Raw genomic sequence first — 16,402 nt, 5'->3', positions numbered from 1 at the left:
AACTAAGGGATATTAAGGCCTCCTTTTAATAGAGAACCGGAACAAAGCATTAACACATAGTGAATACATGAACTCCTCAAACTACGGTTATCACCGAGAAGTGTCCCGATTATTGTCACTTCGGGGTTGTCGGATCATAACACATAATAGGTGACTATAGACTTGCAAGATAGGATCAAGAACACACATATATTCATGAAAACATAATAGGTTCAGATCTGAAATCATGGCACTCGGGCCCTAGTGACAAGCATTAAGCATAGCAAAGTCATAGCAACATCAATCTCAGAACATAGTGGATACTAGGGATCAAACCCTAACAAAACTAACTTGATTACATGGTAAATCTCATCCAACCCATCACCGTCCAGCAAGCCTACGATGGAATTACTCACGCACGGCGGTGAGCATCATGAGATTGGTGATGGAGGATGGTTGATGATGACGACGGCGACGAATCCCCCTCTCCGGAGCCCCGAACAGACTCCAAATCAGCCCTCCCGAGAGAGATTAGGGCTTGGCGGCGGCTCCGTGTCGTAAAACGTGATGAAACTTTCTCCGTGTTTTTTTTCTCCCCGAGACGGAATATATGGAGTTGGAGTTGAGGTCGGAGGAGGTCCAGGGGGCCCACGAGATAGGGGGCCGCGCCCTAGGGGGGGCGCCCTCTGTCTCGTGGACAGCCGTGGCCCCCCCTGGTACTAATTCTTTCGCCAAAAATTCTTATTAATTCCAAAAAGTGCCTCCGTGGATTTCCAGGACATTCCGAGAACTTTTATTTTCTACACATAAAACAACATCATGGCACTTCTGCTGAAAACAGCGTCAGTACGGGTTAGTTTCATTCAAATCATGCAAGTTAGAGTCCAAAACAAGGGCAAATGTGTTTGGAAAAGTAGATACGTTGGAGACGTATCAATACCCCATTGTCACCTCAAGTATTCATACCGCAAGACATACATCATGTGTTCTCAAATCTGAACATTCAATCCGACAAGACAAAACTTCAAAGGGTAAAGATTCAATTCATCACAACAAGAGTAGAGAGGGGAGAAACATCATATGATCCATTTATGTTAACAAAGCCCATGATATATCAAGATCGTGACATCTCAAGATCATGAGAGAGAGAGAGAGAGAGAGAGATTAAACACATATCTACTGGTATAAACCCTCAGCCCCGAGGGTGGACTACTCCCTCCTTATCGTGGTGGCCGCCGGGATGATGAAGATGGCCACCGGTGATGATTCCCCCCTCCGGCGGGGTGCCGGAACAGGGTCTAGATTGGTTTTTGATGGCTACAGAGCCTTGCGGTGGCAGAACTTCTGATCTAGGGTTATTTTAGATGGTTTATCTATTTATAGGATTTTTGGGCGTCGGTTTCACGGTAAGATGGGCCTCGAGGTGAGCACAACCCACCGGGGCAAGCCAGGCCCACCAGGTGTGCCCTGGTGGGTTGTGCCCTCCTCGTGGCTCTTCTGGACCTCCCATGAAGCTTTGGGGGTCTCTTTTGTTCCAAAAAAAATCGTTAAAAAGTTTCAGCTCATTTGGAGAACTTTCATTTCTGCACAAAAGACAACACCACAGTATTTATGCTGAAAACAGCGTCAGCCCAGGTTAGTTCTATGCAAATCATACCAAAACCATATAAAATTATTGTAAACATGGCATGAATACTTCATAAATTATAGATACATTGGAAACGTATCAGCATCCCCAAGCTTAATTCCTTCTCGTCCTCTAGTAGGTAAATGATAAAAGAAATAATTTATGTAGTGTGAATGCTAGCAAAGTGCATAAGTTTAATCAATGATAATTTCAATCACTTTTCCTAGCATCATATCAGCAACTCTTTCTCATAGAACTTATCATGACAAAGTAGCAATTGAAAATGGAATTTTTGTTGTGGAGTGCTACCTATCATATTCATCATATACTCTTTTCTTTATAGCATGGACATTTGGACTTTTTATATGGTTCAAAGCAATAGTCCAGTTTTGACATGAGACTTAAATACTCAAGCATATCAACAAGCAACCATGTCTTTCGAAATATCAACGCTAAAATAAGTTATCCATAGCCCATCATGCTCAATCATTGATCCATTCATGAAACTCATTCGCATATTAGCTACACCCAATACTCATGTACGATCATAGTGCCCCTAGTTGGTGCTTTATAAGAGAAGATGGAGACTCAAATTAAAAATAAAAATTTCATAAAGTAAAAGAGAGGCCCTTCGCAGAGGGAAGAAGAGATTTGTAGAGATGCCACAGCTCAAAGTGAAAAACTTAGAGATAAAAACATTTTGAGAGGCATACTTTTCCCACCAACGAAAATGACTTAGAGCTCCAAACACTTTCCATGCTAGATATATCATAGGCGGTTCCCAAACAGAAAATACAGTTTAGTTCTTTTTCCACCATTCTTTCACAATCCATGGCTAGCCGTATCCACGGGTGCCCTCCATACCAACACTTTCCAAGGAATTTATTATTTGACAACATAAAGTAAATTTATTTTTCATTTCGGGATTGGGCATCCCTAATACCTTTGCCTTACTCTCGTGTAATGACAAGTGAATAAACACTCATCGTGAGAATAACACATCTAGCATGGAAAATATCAGCCACCCCTTACCGCCTTGCGAGCAGTATGAGCACACAAAAGAGAAATTTATTTTGGAAATTAGATATGGCACATACAAATTTGCTTAGGACGGCAAAGGAATACCGCATATAGGTAGATATAGTGGACTCATGTGGCAAAACTGGTTTAAAGGTTTTGGATGCACAAGTAGTGATCATACTTAGTGCAAAATGAAGGCTAGAAAAAGATTGAGAAGCGACCAACCAAGAATGAATAATCTCATAAGAGAGCACTGAGCATAATTAACACCGAATAATGCGCCACAAGTAGGATATAATTTCATTGCATGACTATTGACTTTCATGCTTGCATAGGGAATCACAAACCTTAACACCAATATTCTTACTAAAGCATAACTACTCATCAACATGACTCACATATAACATCATCATATCTCAAAACTATTATGAGGAATCAAGTTTGTTTTGTCCAATGATCTTCATGAAAGTTTTTATCATATCCTTCTTGGATATCTATCACTTTGGGACTAATTTTCATGTGTTGCTTTTGATAAGCTTAGACAAATATAAGTGAAGATCATGAGCATAACATTTCTTTCTCTAAAATTAATTTAAGTGAAGCAAGAGAGAATTTCTTCAAAATTACTAAAGCACACCATGCTCAAAAATATATAAGTGAAGCACTAGAGCAATTCCATAGAAAAGAGCTTCATTGACGGGATGTAAGTGCCCCTTACCTAGCCTCTCTGGCAACTATTTGAGGACTCTATTTTATTAAAAAACTTTCAGTTCTAAGTATTTTATAAAACAGCAAGCAAAATGAAAATAAAATGACATTTCAAGGATAGCACAACTCATGTGAAGAAGCAAAAACTTAGGTTAAACCGATACTAACCGATAATTGTTGATGAAGAAAGGTGGGATGCCTACCGGGGCACCCCCAAGCTTAGATGCTTGAGACTTCTTGAAATATTATCTTGGGATGCCTTGGGAATCCCCAAGCTTGAGCTTTTGTGTCTCCTTAATTCCTCTCATATCACGGTTTTCCTAAATCTCAAAAGCTTCATCCACACAAAACTCAACAAGAACTCGTGAGGTAAGTTAGTATAAACCAATGGAAAAACCTTATCATTCTCTACTATAGCAAATCACTAAAATTATTATTCAACATTGCATACTAAATGCATCTGCATATTTAATACTCCTATCCTCAAATAGAATCATTAAATAAGCAAACATATGCAAACAATGCAAACATAACAGCAATCTGGCAAAACAGTACAGTCTGTAAAGAATGCAAGAGTATCTATACTTATTCAACTTAAAAAATTATGAAAATTTAACACACTGCAGAAAATTTATCATAGCTTATTTTTTTAAAGGTTTCAACATTTTATCACATTCTGACTTTTCTAGGGAATTTTTGCAACAGTGACAAACTTTTTGTTTTGAAACAGCAACTCATATACTTGCAAAATAAGCATGGAAAAGGCTACCCTTGCCACTTTTATTGAAATAAAAGATGCAAAACATTATTCTAAATAACAGAAAGCAAATCCTAACAAAGTAAAAATGATTCTCCAAGCAAAACACATATCATGCGATGAATAAAAATATAGCTCCAAGTAAGGTTACCGATAATGTTGGAGACGAAAGAGGGGATGCCTTCCGGGGCATCCCCAAGCTTAGTTGCTTGGATCTTCTTTGAATATTGACTTGGGGTGTCTTGGGCATCCCCAATCTTAGGGTCTTGTCACTCCTTATTCTCCTCATATTGATATCTCACCCAAAACTTGAAAACTTCAATCACACAATACTTAGCGGAACTTCGTGAGATAGGTTAGTATGATAAAGCAAATCATTCACTTTGGTACTGTCAAAGACAAGATTCATAATTGTTATCACACAATGCCTACTATAGCATATCATTTCTACAATTTATATTGATCATATAAGCCATAGAAAATAGGAATCAATAATGCATTGAAAACATAATCTGTCAAAAATAAAACAGTCTGTAGTAGTCTGAACTTTAACCATACTTCTGAAACTGTAAAAATTCTGAAAAATAGGAAAATGTAAATCATTTGTACACCTCCTCCGCACGACGACGCGCCTGCCCCCAAAGCTCCGCCACCTCCTTTTTCCAGGCGGCATCACGGGCTTCACAGGTCGCCTGGTACCTGGCTTCCTCCTCCGCCATCTCCTTGAACGCCACTTGCCAGACTTTCTCAGCCGGTGACAGCGACTTCCACAGACAAAGATTGTACTGGCCCAGAAAACCAATCCAAAGTTGGGGGGTCCGGTGCAACCTCGTCCAGCAGCGCATAGGGGTCCTCGTCGCTGCTATTCGAGTGAGCGTCCTCGGGGGGCGGCGACTCCTCATTGGCACGTGGGCAGACCGGCGGCGCCATGGTAGAGATTTGAGAGAGAGAGAGGGCGAGCGAGGGGAGGATGTAGATGAGAATGCAGGCGAGACGACATGAGCAAGGTATTTTTTATTGGCGGCTGGAATCTAGATCAACGGAACAATACACACGCAGGTTGCCAGAATTTAGGAGTACTGTAGTTTGAATTACACACGATTCCCGCAGCAAATCTGTGTGTCAACATAATAGCTGGGTTTCCAATACAGAACCGTGTCTGAATAATGATCCCTGCCCCTCACCTACCAAACCTCGAGCCGCGAGATAGAGTGCCAATCGTGTGGGTGCCGGTTGTCTTGCCAGATCTTTACATTTTCTTTTTTGATCACCAGATATTTACATCGTCTGATGATTTTTTAACTCGCTCACAAGTACAAAAAATATGATTTTCAAACCATTATGGTTAGCTGTTGCATGTAGATGTAGTTCAAATCTGAATTACGGTCATTAAATGGCTAGAAAATCACTTAAATGTCTTTAAAAGGTCAAATGACCCATGAAATTTTCCAAATTTTCACATGACAGTTGTATTAGTGCACGTTAAACGTAGAAAAAAAATTTCAAGGCCGTAAGAGGAAGCTATCTCCTGTTTGTCATCAAACATGCATTGTTCCCTCTCGGAACAACGAACCTTCTAGTGAGTTGCTCCGGTTTGTGAGGGGTGTGTGTCCAAACTTTCGTCAAACAGGCCCAATTTTTTACCACATCATCTTGGTGGCATGACATTACATCAAGCAAGGTTTCATGTTTTTCTGATCATTTTTTTATTTTTTTGGAATGAAAATGCCATGGCATTCCATGCATGTGCCCATGCCGTGAGACCAATATGTTTGAAAATTCCTTCTATTTTACTGCACATGGAATTAACTCGCACACAAGTACACAAATTTGATTTTTCAAACCGTTATGGTTAGCCGTTGCATGTAGATGTAGTTCAAATTTGAATTATGGTCATTACATGGCTAGAAAATCACATAAATGCCTTTAAAAGGTCAAATGACCACTATAATTTTCCAAATTTTCATAGTACAGTTTTAGTAGTGCACGTTAAACGTAGAAAAAAATTGAAGGCCGTAAGAGGAAGCTACCTCCTGTTCGTCATCAAACATGTATTGTGTAGGGGAATGCAGTAATTTCAAAAAAATGCCTACGATCACGCAAGATATATCTAGGAGATGCATAGCAATGAGAGGGGAGAGTGTGTCCACGTACCCTCATAGACCGAAAGCGGAAGCGTTTATTAACGCGGTTGATGTAGTCGAACTTCTTCGCGACCCAATCGATCCAAGTACCGAACGTACGGCACCTCCGCGTTCAGCACACATTCAGCTCGATGACGTCCCTCGTACTCTTGATCCAGTTGAGGCCAAGGGAGAGTTCCTTCAGCACGACGGCGTGGCGACGGTGATGATGATGTTACCGATGCAGGGCTTCGCCTAAGCACTACGGTGATATGATCAAGGTGTGTAACTTTAGAGGGGGTCACCGCACAGGGCTAAAAGATCAATTGTGTGTTCTAGGGTGCCCCCTGCCCCCGTATGTAAAGTAGGGAGGGGAGGGCGGCCAGCCCTTGCTAGGCGGGCCGGGAGAGGGGAGTCGTACTAGGACTCCAAGTCCTAGTAGGATTCCACCCAAAGGAGAGGGGGGAAGGAAGGGAGAGGGGGGCCGCGCCCCCAACCCCTTGTACAATTCGGACTGGGCTTGGGGGTGGGGGCGCCACCTCCTGGCCGCTTCCTCCTCTTCCCACTAAGGCCCACTAAGGCCCATCAACTCCCTTGGGGGTTCCGGTAACCCCTCCGACACTCCGGTTTTACCCGAAACTATCCAGAACACTTCCGGTGTCCGAATAACATGGTCCAATATATCAATCTTTATGTCTCGACCATTTTGAGACTCCTTGTCACATCCGTGATCTCATCTGGGACTTCGAACAACCTTCGGTCATCAAATCACATAAACGCATAATACAAATCGTCATCGAACGTTAAGCGTGCGGACCCTACGGGTACGAGAACTATGTAGACATGACCGAGACACATCTCTAGTCAATAACCAATAGCGGAACCTGGATGCTTATATTGGCTCCTACATATTCTACGAAGATCTTTATCGGTTAAACCGCATAACAACATACGTTGTTCCCTTTGTCATCAGTATGTTAGTTACCCGAGATTTTGATTGTCAGTATCATCATACCTAGTTCAATCTTGTTACCGGCAAGTCTCTTTACTCGTTCTGTAATACTTCATCCCACAACCAACTCATTAGTCACATTGCTTACAAGGCTTATAGGGATGAGAATTATCGAGAGGGCCCAGAGATACCTCTCCGAAACACAGAGTGACAAATCTTAATCTCGATCTATGCCAACCCAACAAACACCTTCTGAGACACCTGTAGAGCATCTTTATAATCACCTGTTTATGTTGTGACGTTTGATAGCACACAAAGTGTTCCTCCGGTATTCAGGAATTGCATAATCTCATAATCTGAGGAACATGTATAAGTCATGAAGAAAGCAGTAGCAATAAAACTGTAACGATCATTGTCAAGCTAACAAATGGTCTTGTCCATCACATCATTCTCCTAATGATGTGATCCCGTTCATCAAATGACAACACATGTCTATGGTTAGGAAACATAACCATCTTTGATAAACGAGCTAGTCAAGTAGAGGCATACCAGTGACACTTGGTTTTGTCAACGGGTCTGCAACATTCAGATCCGTATGTATCTTGCAAATCTCTATGTCCCCTTCCGACACTTTATGACGGATGGAATTGAAGCGTCTCTTGATGTGCTTGGTTCTCTTGTGAAATCTGGATTCCTTTGCCAAGGTAATTGCACCAGTATTGTCACAAAAGATTTTCATTGGACCCGATGCACTAGGTATGACACCTTGATCAGATATGAACTCCTTCATCCAAACTCCTTCATTTGCTGCTTCTGAAGCAGCTATGTACTCCGCTTCACACGTAGATCTCGCCATGACGCTTTGCTTGGAACTTCACCAACTGACAGCTCCACCATTCAATAAAAAAACATATCCGGATTGTGACTTAGAGTCATCCGGATCAGTGTCAAAGCTTGCATCGACGTAATCGTTTACTATGAGCTCTTTGTCACCTCCATAAATGAGAAACATATCCTTAGTCCTTTTCAGGTATTTCAGGGTGTTCTTGACCGCTGTCCAGTGTTCCACTCCAGGATTACTTTGGTACCTCCCTGCTATACTTATAGCAAGGCACACATAAGGTCTAGTACATAGCATTGCATACATGATAGAACCCATGGCTGAAGCATAGTGAATGACTTTCATTTTCTCTCTATCTTATGCAGTGGTCGGGCATTGAGTCTGACTCAACTTCACACCTTGTAACATAGGCAAGAACCCTTTCTTTGACTGATCCATTTTGAACTTCTTCAAAACTTTATCAAGGTATGTGCTTTGTGAAAGTCCAATTAAGCGTCTTGATCTATCTCTATAGATCTTGATGCCCAATATGTAAGCAGCTTCACCGAGGTCTCTCATAGAAAAACATTTATTCAAGTATCCCTTTATGCTATCCAAAAATTCTATATCATTTCCAATCAACAAAATGTCATCCACATATAATATTAGAAATGCTACAGAGCTCCCACTCACTTTCCTGTAAATACAGGCTTCTCCAAAAGTCTGTATAAAACCATATGCTTTGATCACACTATCAAAACGTTTATTCCAACTCCGAGAGGCTTGCACCAGTCCATAAATGGATCGCTGGAGCTTGCACACTTTGTTAGCACCCTTTGGATCGACAAAACCTTCTGGTTGCATCATATACAACTCTTCTTCCAGAAATCCATTCAGGAATGCAGTTTTGACATCCATTTGCCAAATTTCATAATCATAAAATGCAGCAATTGCTAACATAATTCAGACAGACTTAAGCATCACTACGGGTGAGAAAGTCTCATCGTAGTCAACTCCTTGAACTTGTCAAAAACCTTTTGCAACAAGTCGAGCTTTGTAGACAGTAACATTATGTTAGCGTCAGTCTTCTTCTTGAAGATTGATGTCTACTACGCAACATTCTTCTTGTAGACGTTGTTGGGCCTCCAAGTGTAGAGGTTTGTAGGACAGTAGCAAATTTCCCTCAAGTGGATGACCTAAGGTTTATCAATCCGTGGGAGGAATAGGATGAAGATGGTCTCTCTCAAACAACCCTGCAACCAAATAACAAAGAGTCTCTTATGTCCCCAACACACCCAATACAATGGTAAATTGTATAGGTGCACTAGTTCGGTGAAGAGATGGTGATACAAGTGCAATATGGATGGTAGATATAGGTTTTTGTAATTTTAAATTATAAAAACAAAAAGGTAACTAATGATAAAAGTGAGCACAAACGGTATTGCAATGCTAGGAAACAAGGCCTAAGGTTCATACTTTCACTAGTGCAAGTTCTCTCAACAATAATAACTTAACTGGATCATATAACTATCCCTCAACATGCAACAAAGAGTCACTCCAAAGTCACTAATAGCGGAGAACAAACGAAGAGATTATTATAGGTACGAAACCACCTCAAAGATATCCTTTTTGATCGATCTATTCAAGAGTCCGTAGTAAAATAACACGAAGCTATTCTTTTCGTTCGATCTATCATAGAGTTCGTACTAGAATAACACCTTAAGACACAAATCAACCAAAACCCTACCTAGATACTCCAATGTCACCTCAAGTATCTGTGGGCATGATTATACGATATGCATCACACAATCTCAGATTCATCTATTCAACCAACACAAAGTACTTCAAAGAGCGCCCCAAAGTTTCTACCGAAGAGTCAAGACAAAAACGTGTGCCAACCCCTATGCATAAGTTCACAAGGTCACTGAACCCGCAAGTTGATCACCAAAATGTACATCAAGTAGATCACGTGAATATCCCATTGTCACCACAGATAAGCACATGCAAGACATACATCAAGTGTTCTCAAATCCTTAAAGACTCAATCCGATAAGATAACTTCAAAGGGAAAACTCAATCCATTACAAGAGAGTAGAGGGGGAGAAACATCATAAGATCCAACTATAATAGCAAGCTCATGATACATCAAGATCGTGCCAAATCAAGAACACGAGAGAGAGAGAGATCAAACACATAGCTACTGGTACATACCCACAGCCCCAAGGGTGAACTAATCCCTCCTCATCATGGAGAGCGCCGAGATGGTGAAGACGGCCACCGGTGAGGGATCACCCCTCCGGCAGGGTGCCGGAACAGGGTCCCGGTTGGTTTTTGGTGGCTATAGAGGCTTGTGGCAGCGGAACTCCCGATCTAGGTTATTTTCTGGAGGTTTCTGTATTTATAGGAATTTTTGGCGTAGGTTTTACGTCAGGGGGGTCACCGAGTCGTCCACAAGATAGGGGCCCACGCCCAGGGGGGTAGGGCGCGCCCTCCACCCTCGTGGATAGCTCAGGACTCTTTTAGCCCAACTCTTTTACTTCGGGGGCTTCTTTTGGTCCATAAAAAATCATCAAGAATTGGCACGTCAATTGGACTCCGTTTGGTATTCCTTTTTTGTAAAACTCAAAAAGAAGGAAAAAACAAAAACTGGCACTGGGCTCTAGGTTAATAGGTTAGTCCCAAAAATTATATAAAATAGCATATAAATGCATATAAAACATCCTAGATGGATAATATAATAGCATGGAACAATAAAAAATTATAGATACATTGGAGACGTATCAAGCATCCCCCAGCTTAATTCCTGCTCGTCCTCAAGTAGGTAAATGATAAAAACAGAATTTTTGATGTGAAATGCAACCTAACATAATTATCAATGTAATTTTATTTATTGTGGCATGAATGTTCAAATACGAAAGATTCAAGACATAAGTTTAATATTGACATAAAAATAATAATACTTCAAGCATACTAACAAAGTAATTATGTCTTCTCAAAATAACATGGCCAAAGAAAGTTATCCCTACAAAATCATATAGTCTGGCTATGCTCTATCTTCATCACACAAAACATTTAAATCATGCACAACCCCGGTTTTAGCCAAGCAATTGTTTCATACTTTAGTATTCTCAAACTTTTTCAATTTTCACGCAATACATGAGTGTGAGCCATGGACATAGCACTATAGGTGGAATAGAATGTGGTGGTTGTGGAGAAGACAAAAAAGAGAGAGGAAGATAGTCTCACATCAACTAGGCGTATCAACGGGCTATGGAGATGCCCATCAATAGATATCAATGTGAGTGAGTAGGGATTGCCATGCAACGATGCACTAGAGCTATAAGAGTATGAAAGCTCAAAAGGAAACTAAGTGGGTGTGCATCCAACTTGCTTGCTCACGAAGACCTAGGGCACTTTGAGGAAGCCCATGATTGGAATATACAAGCCAAGTTCTATAATGAAAAATACCCACTAGTATATGAAAGTGACAACATAGGAGACTCTCTATCATGAAGATCATGGTTCTACTTTGAAGCACAAGTGTGGTAAAAGGATAGTAGCATTGCCCCTTCTCTCTTTTTCTCTCATCATTTTTTTTATTTTTTTATTTGGGCCTCTTTTTCCTTTTTTTATTTTTTTGTCCGGAGTCTCATCCCGACTTGTGGGGGAATCATAGTCTCCATCATCCTTTCCTCGCTGGGATAATGCTCTAATAATGAAGATCATCACACTTTTATTTACTTACAACTCAAAAATTACAACTCAATACTTAGAACAAAATATGACTCTATGTGAATGCCTCCGGCGGTGTACCCGGATGTGCAATGAATCAAGAGTGACATGTATGAAAGAATTATGAAAGGTGGCTTTGTCACAAATACGATGTCAACTACATGATCATGCAAGGCAATATAACAATGATAAAATGTGTCATAATAAACGGAACGGTGCAAAGTTGCATGGAAATATATCTTGGAATGGCTATGAAAATGCCATAATAGGTAGGTATGGTGGCTGTTTTGAGGAAGGTATATGGTGGGTTTATGGTACCGGCGAGAGTTGCGCGGCACAAGAGAGGCTAGCAACGGTGGAAGGGTGAGAGTGCGTATAATCCATGGACTCAACATTAGTCATAAAAAACTCACATACTTATTGCAACAAGTCATGAAAACAAAGTACTACGCGCATGCTCCGAGGGGAAGGGTTGGTAGGAGTTAACCGTCGCGCGATCCTGACCTCCACACATAAGGAAGACAATAAATAAATAAATCATGCTCCAACTTCATCACATAACGGTTCATCATACGTGCATGCTACGGGAATCACAAACTTTAACACAAGTATCTCTCAAATTCACAACTACTCCACTAGCATGACTCTAATATCACCATCTTCATATCTCAAAACAATCATAAAGAATCAAACTTCTCATAGTATTCAATGCACTTTATATGAAAACTTTTATTATACCCATCTTGGATGCCCATCATATTAGGACTAAATTCATAACCAAAGCAAATTATCATGCTGTTCTAAAAGACTCTCAAAATAATATAGGTGGATCAAGATAGTTCAAAAATTTCTTCAAAATAAAACCACCGCCGTGCTCTAAAAAGATATAAGTGAAGCACTAGAGCAAATGACAAACTACTCCGAAAGATATAAGTGAAGATCAATGAGTAGTCAAATTATTATGCAACTATGTGAAGAATCTCTAAAATTTAAGAATTTCAGATCTTGGGATATTATTAAAACAACAAGCAAAACAAAATGACGCTCCAAGCAAAACACATATCATGTGGTGAATAAAAATATTGCTGCAAGTAAAGTTACTAATGAATGAAGACGAAAGAGGGGATGCCATCCGGGGCATCCCCAAGCTTAGGCTCTTGGTTGTCCTTGAATATTATCTTGGGGTGCCTTGTGCATCCCCAAACTTAGGCTCTTGCCACTCCTTATTTCATAGTCCATCAAATCTTTACCCAAAACTTGAAAACTTCACAACACAAAACTTAACAGAAAACTCGTAAGCTCCGTTAGTATAAGAAAATAAATCACCACTTAGGTACTGTTATGAACTCATCCTAAATTCATATTGGTGTAATATCTACTGTATTCCAACTTCTCTATGGTTCATACCCTCCGATATTACTCATAGATTCATCAAAATAAGCAAACAACACATAGAAAACTGAATCTGTGAGAAACAGAATAGTCTGTAGTAATCTGTAACTCTCGAACACTTCTGTAACTCCAAAAATCCTACCAAATTAGGAAAGCCTGAGAAATGTGCGTACCAATACAGATCAAAAAGAATAAGATCAAAATCACGTTTCTGTGAATTATCAAAACTAATTTACTGGGTGCAAAAGTTTCTGATTTTCAGCAGGATCAACACAACTATCACCGTAAGCTATCCTAAAGGTCTTACTTGGCACTTTATTGAAACAAAATCTATAAAACATGATTACTACAGTAGCATAATCATGTGGACACACAAAAACAGTAAGGGTAAATATTGGGTTGTCTCCCAACAAGCGCTTTTCTTTAATGCCTTTCTAGCTAGGCATGATGATGACAATGATGCTCACATAAAAGATAAGAATTGAAACATAACGGGGGCATCATAAAGCATATGACTAGCACATTTAAGCCTAGCCCACTTCCTATGCATAGGGATTTTGTGAGAAAACAACTTATGGGAACAAGAATCAACTAGCATAGGAAGGTAAAACCAACATAGCTTCAAGATTTTCAACACATAGAGAGGTATTATTGCAATTCCTGTTGGAAATATGAGCAATTTACCGAATGATTTTATTAACAGAAATACTAGATAAAGCATGACTAGTATATCAATGATAAAACAAGCCATGCGATTTGACAAAGAGAAGGTAAATAACATCTGCATATATGAGCTAGAACCGATCATCTCTAGAGCAGACAGTAGATCAAGATGCATATATGAAGTAGAGCCTAACATGTCTAGGGTAAACACTAGAACAAGGAACTGTTGCAGGACTTCTAACAAGAAAAATAATAACACGTACGAGACAGCAGCAAGAGCAGAGGCATTGGACTTTGGGTCGGTGTCCTCCATGTCGTCGAGGAGGTTGTCGATGTCGGGGAAGTAGTCGTCGGAGTCCGGGGCGTCCGTGACGAAGAAGTCAGTAGTTGCGCAGAGCGCTCCCCAAAAACCTTATCACCCTTCTCCCGTACATGACTCAAAATGTGCGGTTTCAGAGGCCTACTGTCCCGACCTGTGGTGCATGCCGCAAGCCGGGATGGGGAAGATCGTAGCAGCAGCGCAGTGCTCTGGAACCGGTGGCGAGAGGAAGAATGAGTTCTGGTGCATCTCTCTGAGAGGAGCGACCTCCCTTTTATAGGCGCAAGAGAAGGAGGTGAGAGGCTGCGCCGGGAGCTGAAGGGAACACGGGAGACGAAATGAACAGTCAGCAGCCGAAGGGTGCAGCGTTCGTATTCAATATCCACTACAGCAAAAACTTTCCAGCTCCCGAGTGACCTTTCGTATACCGTAGTGCGTGGCAAAAATTTAGACATCGGTTTGGCTCATTCCCGCAACCCGCGGCGCGGTGCGTCATGACGAGGCGAGGCGAGGCGTGGCGTGGTGAGGCGGGCGGCAGAGGAGGAGTGCGCGTGGATATCCCTCTTGTTCTCATGCTCATACAAGTGGGGAAAGAACCTCCCTTATAAGGAGGTCCAACTCCCACTAAACTAGTAATGTGGGACTAAACTTAGTAGTATCCCTTGCCTTGCACAAATGAGCTAAGTGGGACTCTAGGATTTATTTAGGAATTTCTGAAATAGTTATTGGGCTGTCCCAAATAGACTAAATTCCAGCAATCCCCCACCAGAACCCAGAGGCACACAAAATTTGCCTTTGGTTCCAAAACACTGTTTTATATACCGGTACTGCACTGGAGACTGTTAAGTTGAACTTCCACCTAGAACCCTATGCTACACTAGTAAGCAACTTGAACAGTGGACTAGGCCTTGAACTGTAAGTTTTCTGCGAATCTAGCTTCACATAAAGCCTTGACCGATACGTGGCTACCGTGGGTCTTCCCCGTGGGTGGAGCTTATGCGTCATACTCCGAGACCTTTCATGAGTTTACTAGAGAGAACCCTACTCTCATAGATTGCGACGTTTAACAATCAGACTCATATAGGTGCGTTCTTCAAAAGATGTTCTGTAGGACAACATATCTGCTTCAAAGAGCCACTTAGAACACATTAAGATATACATCAACCTACCATGCAGATTAGGAGAGTATTGCATCTTCATGAAGTGGTATTTTTAATAGTAAGGGTACTCTCCTCCCAGTTGACCAACAACTTGTCTTCCACATCTAATTCACGGGATCTCCGATCACAAAGAATAGGTTACCACTGTGAACAACTCATATTGTGGGTCTCATACCCATCTCCCTCGATGCATTATCTATCACATTACGTGATAGACCCTTAGTGAAAGGATCTGCCAGATTTTTAGACGTTTGGATATAATCCAATGCAATAACTCCGGAGTTTCTCATTTTTCTGACAGACTTTAACCTTCTCTGAACATGTCTTGATGACTTCATGTTATCCTTTGAGCTGTTCACTTTCGTGATCACAGTTTGATTGTCGCAGTTCATAAGGATACCCGGTATAGGTTTCTCAACAACCGGCAAGTCATTCAAGAGCCGGCGAAGCCAATCTGCTTCGACCGTAGCTGTATCTAGTGCTGTGAGTTCTGCTTCCATTGTTGACCTCGTTAAGATGGTCTGCTTGCAAGACTTCCAAGAAATAGCGCCACCTCCATGAGTGAATACATATCCGCTCGTGGCCTTTATCTCATCAGCATCTGAGATCCAGTTTGAGTCATTATACCCTTCAAGCACCTTTGGGTGCCCAGTGTAGGGAATTCCATAATTCACAGTGCCTTTCAAATAACGCAAAACTCTCTCTAGAGCTTTCCAATGCACATCTCCTAGTTTTGAGACAAACCGGCTCAGTTTGCTGACAGCAAAAGAGATGTCAGGTCTTGTAGCACTAGCTAAGTACATAAGCAAGCCAACAATTTGAGAATATTTCAATTGGTCTCTAGCAATTCTTCGATTCTTTCGAAGCAACACACTAGCATCATACGGTGTTGGAGAGGGCTTGCAATCACTGTAGCCAAAGCGACTCAAGATCTTTTCCACATAGTGAGATTGAAGCAATGTAATCCCACCATCATCGTCTCTCAACAACTTGATGTTCAGAATGACATCAGCCACTCCTAAATCCTTCATCTCAAAACAGCGAGATAGGAAATCCTTGACCTCCTTAATAACATTCAGATTTGTTCCAAAAATCAGTATGTCATCAACATACAAGCAAATCATAACTCCCTCGCCCCCACCATGGCGAT

This window comes from Triticum aestivum, chromosome 7B (assembly GCF_018294505.1).
Source record: "Triticum aestivum cultivar Chinese Spring chromosome 7B, IWGSC CS RefSeq v2.1, whole genome shotgun sequence".
NCBI lineage: Eukaryota > Viridiplantae > Streptophyta > Magnoliopsida > Poales > Poaceae > Triticum > Triticum aestivum.
This window is presented reverse-complemented; position numbering follows the sequence as displayed.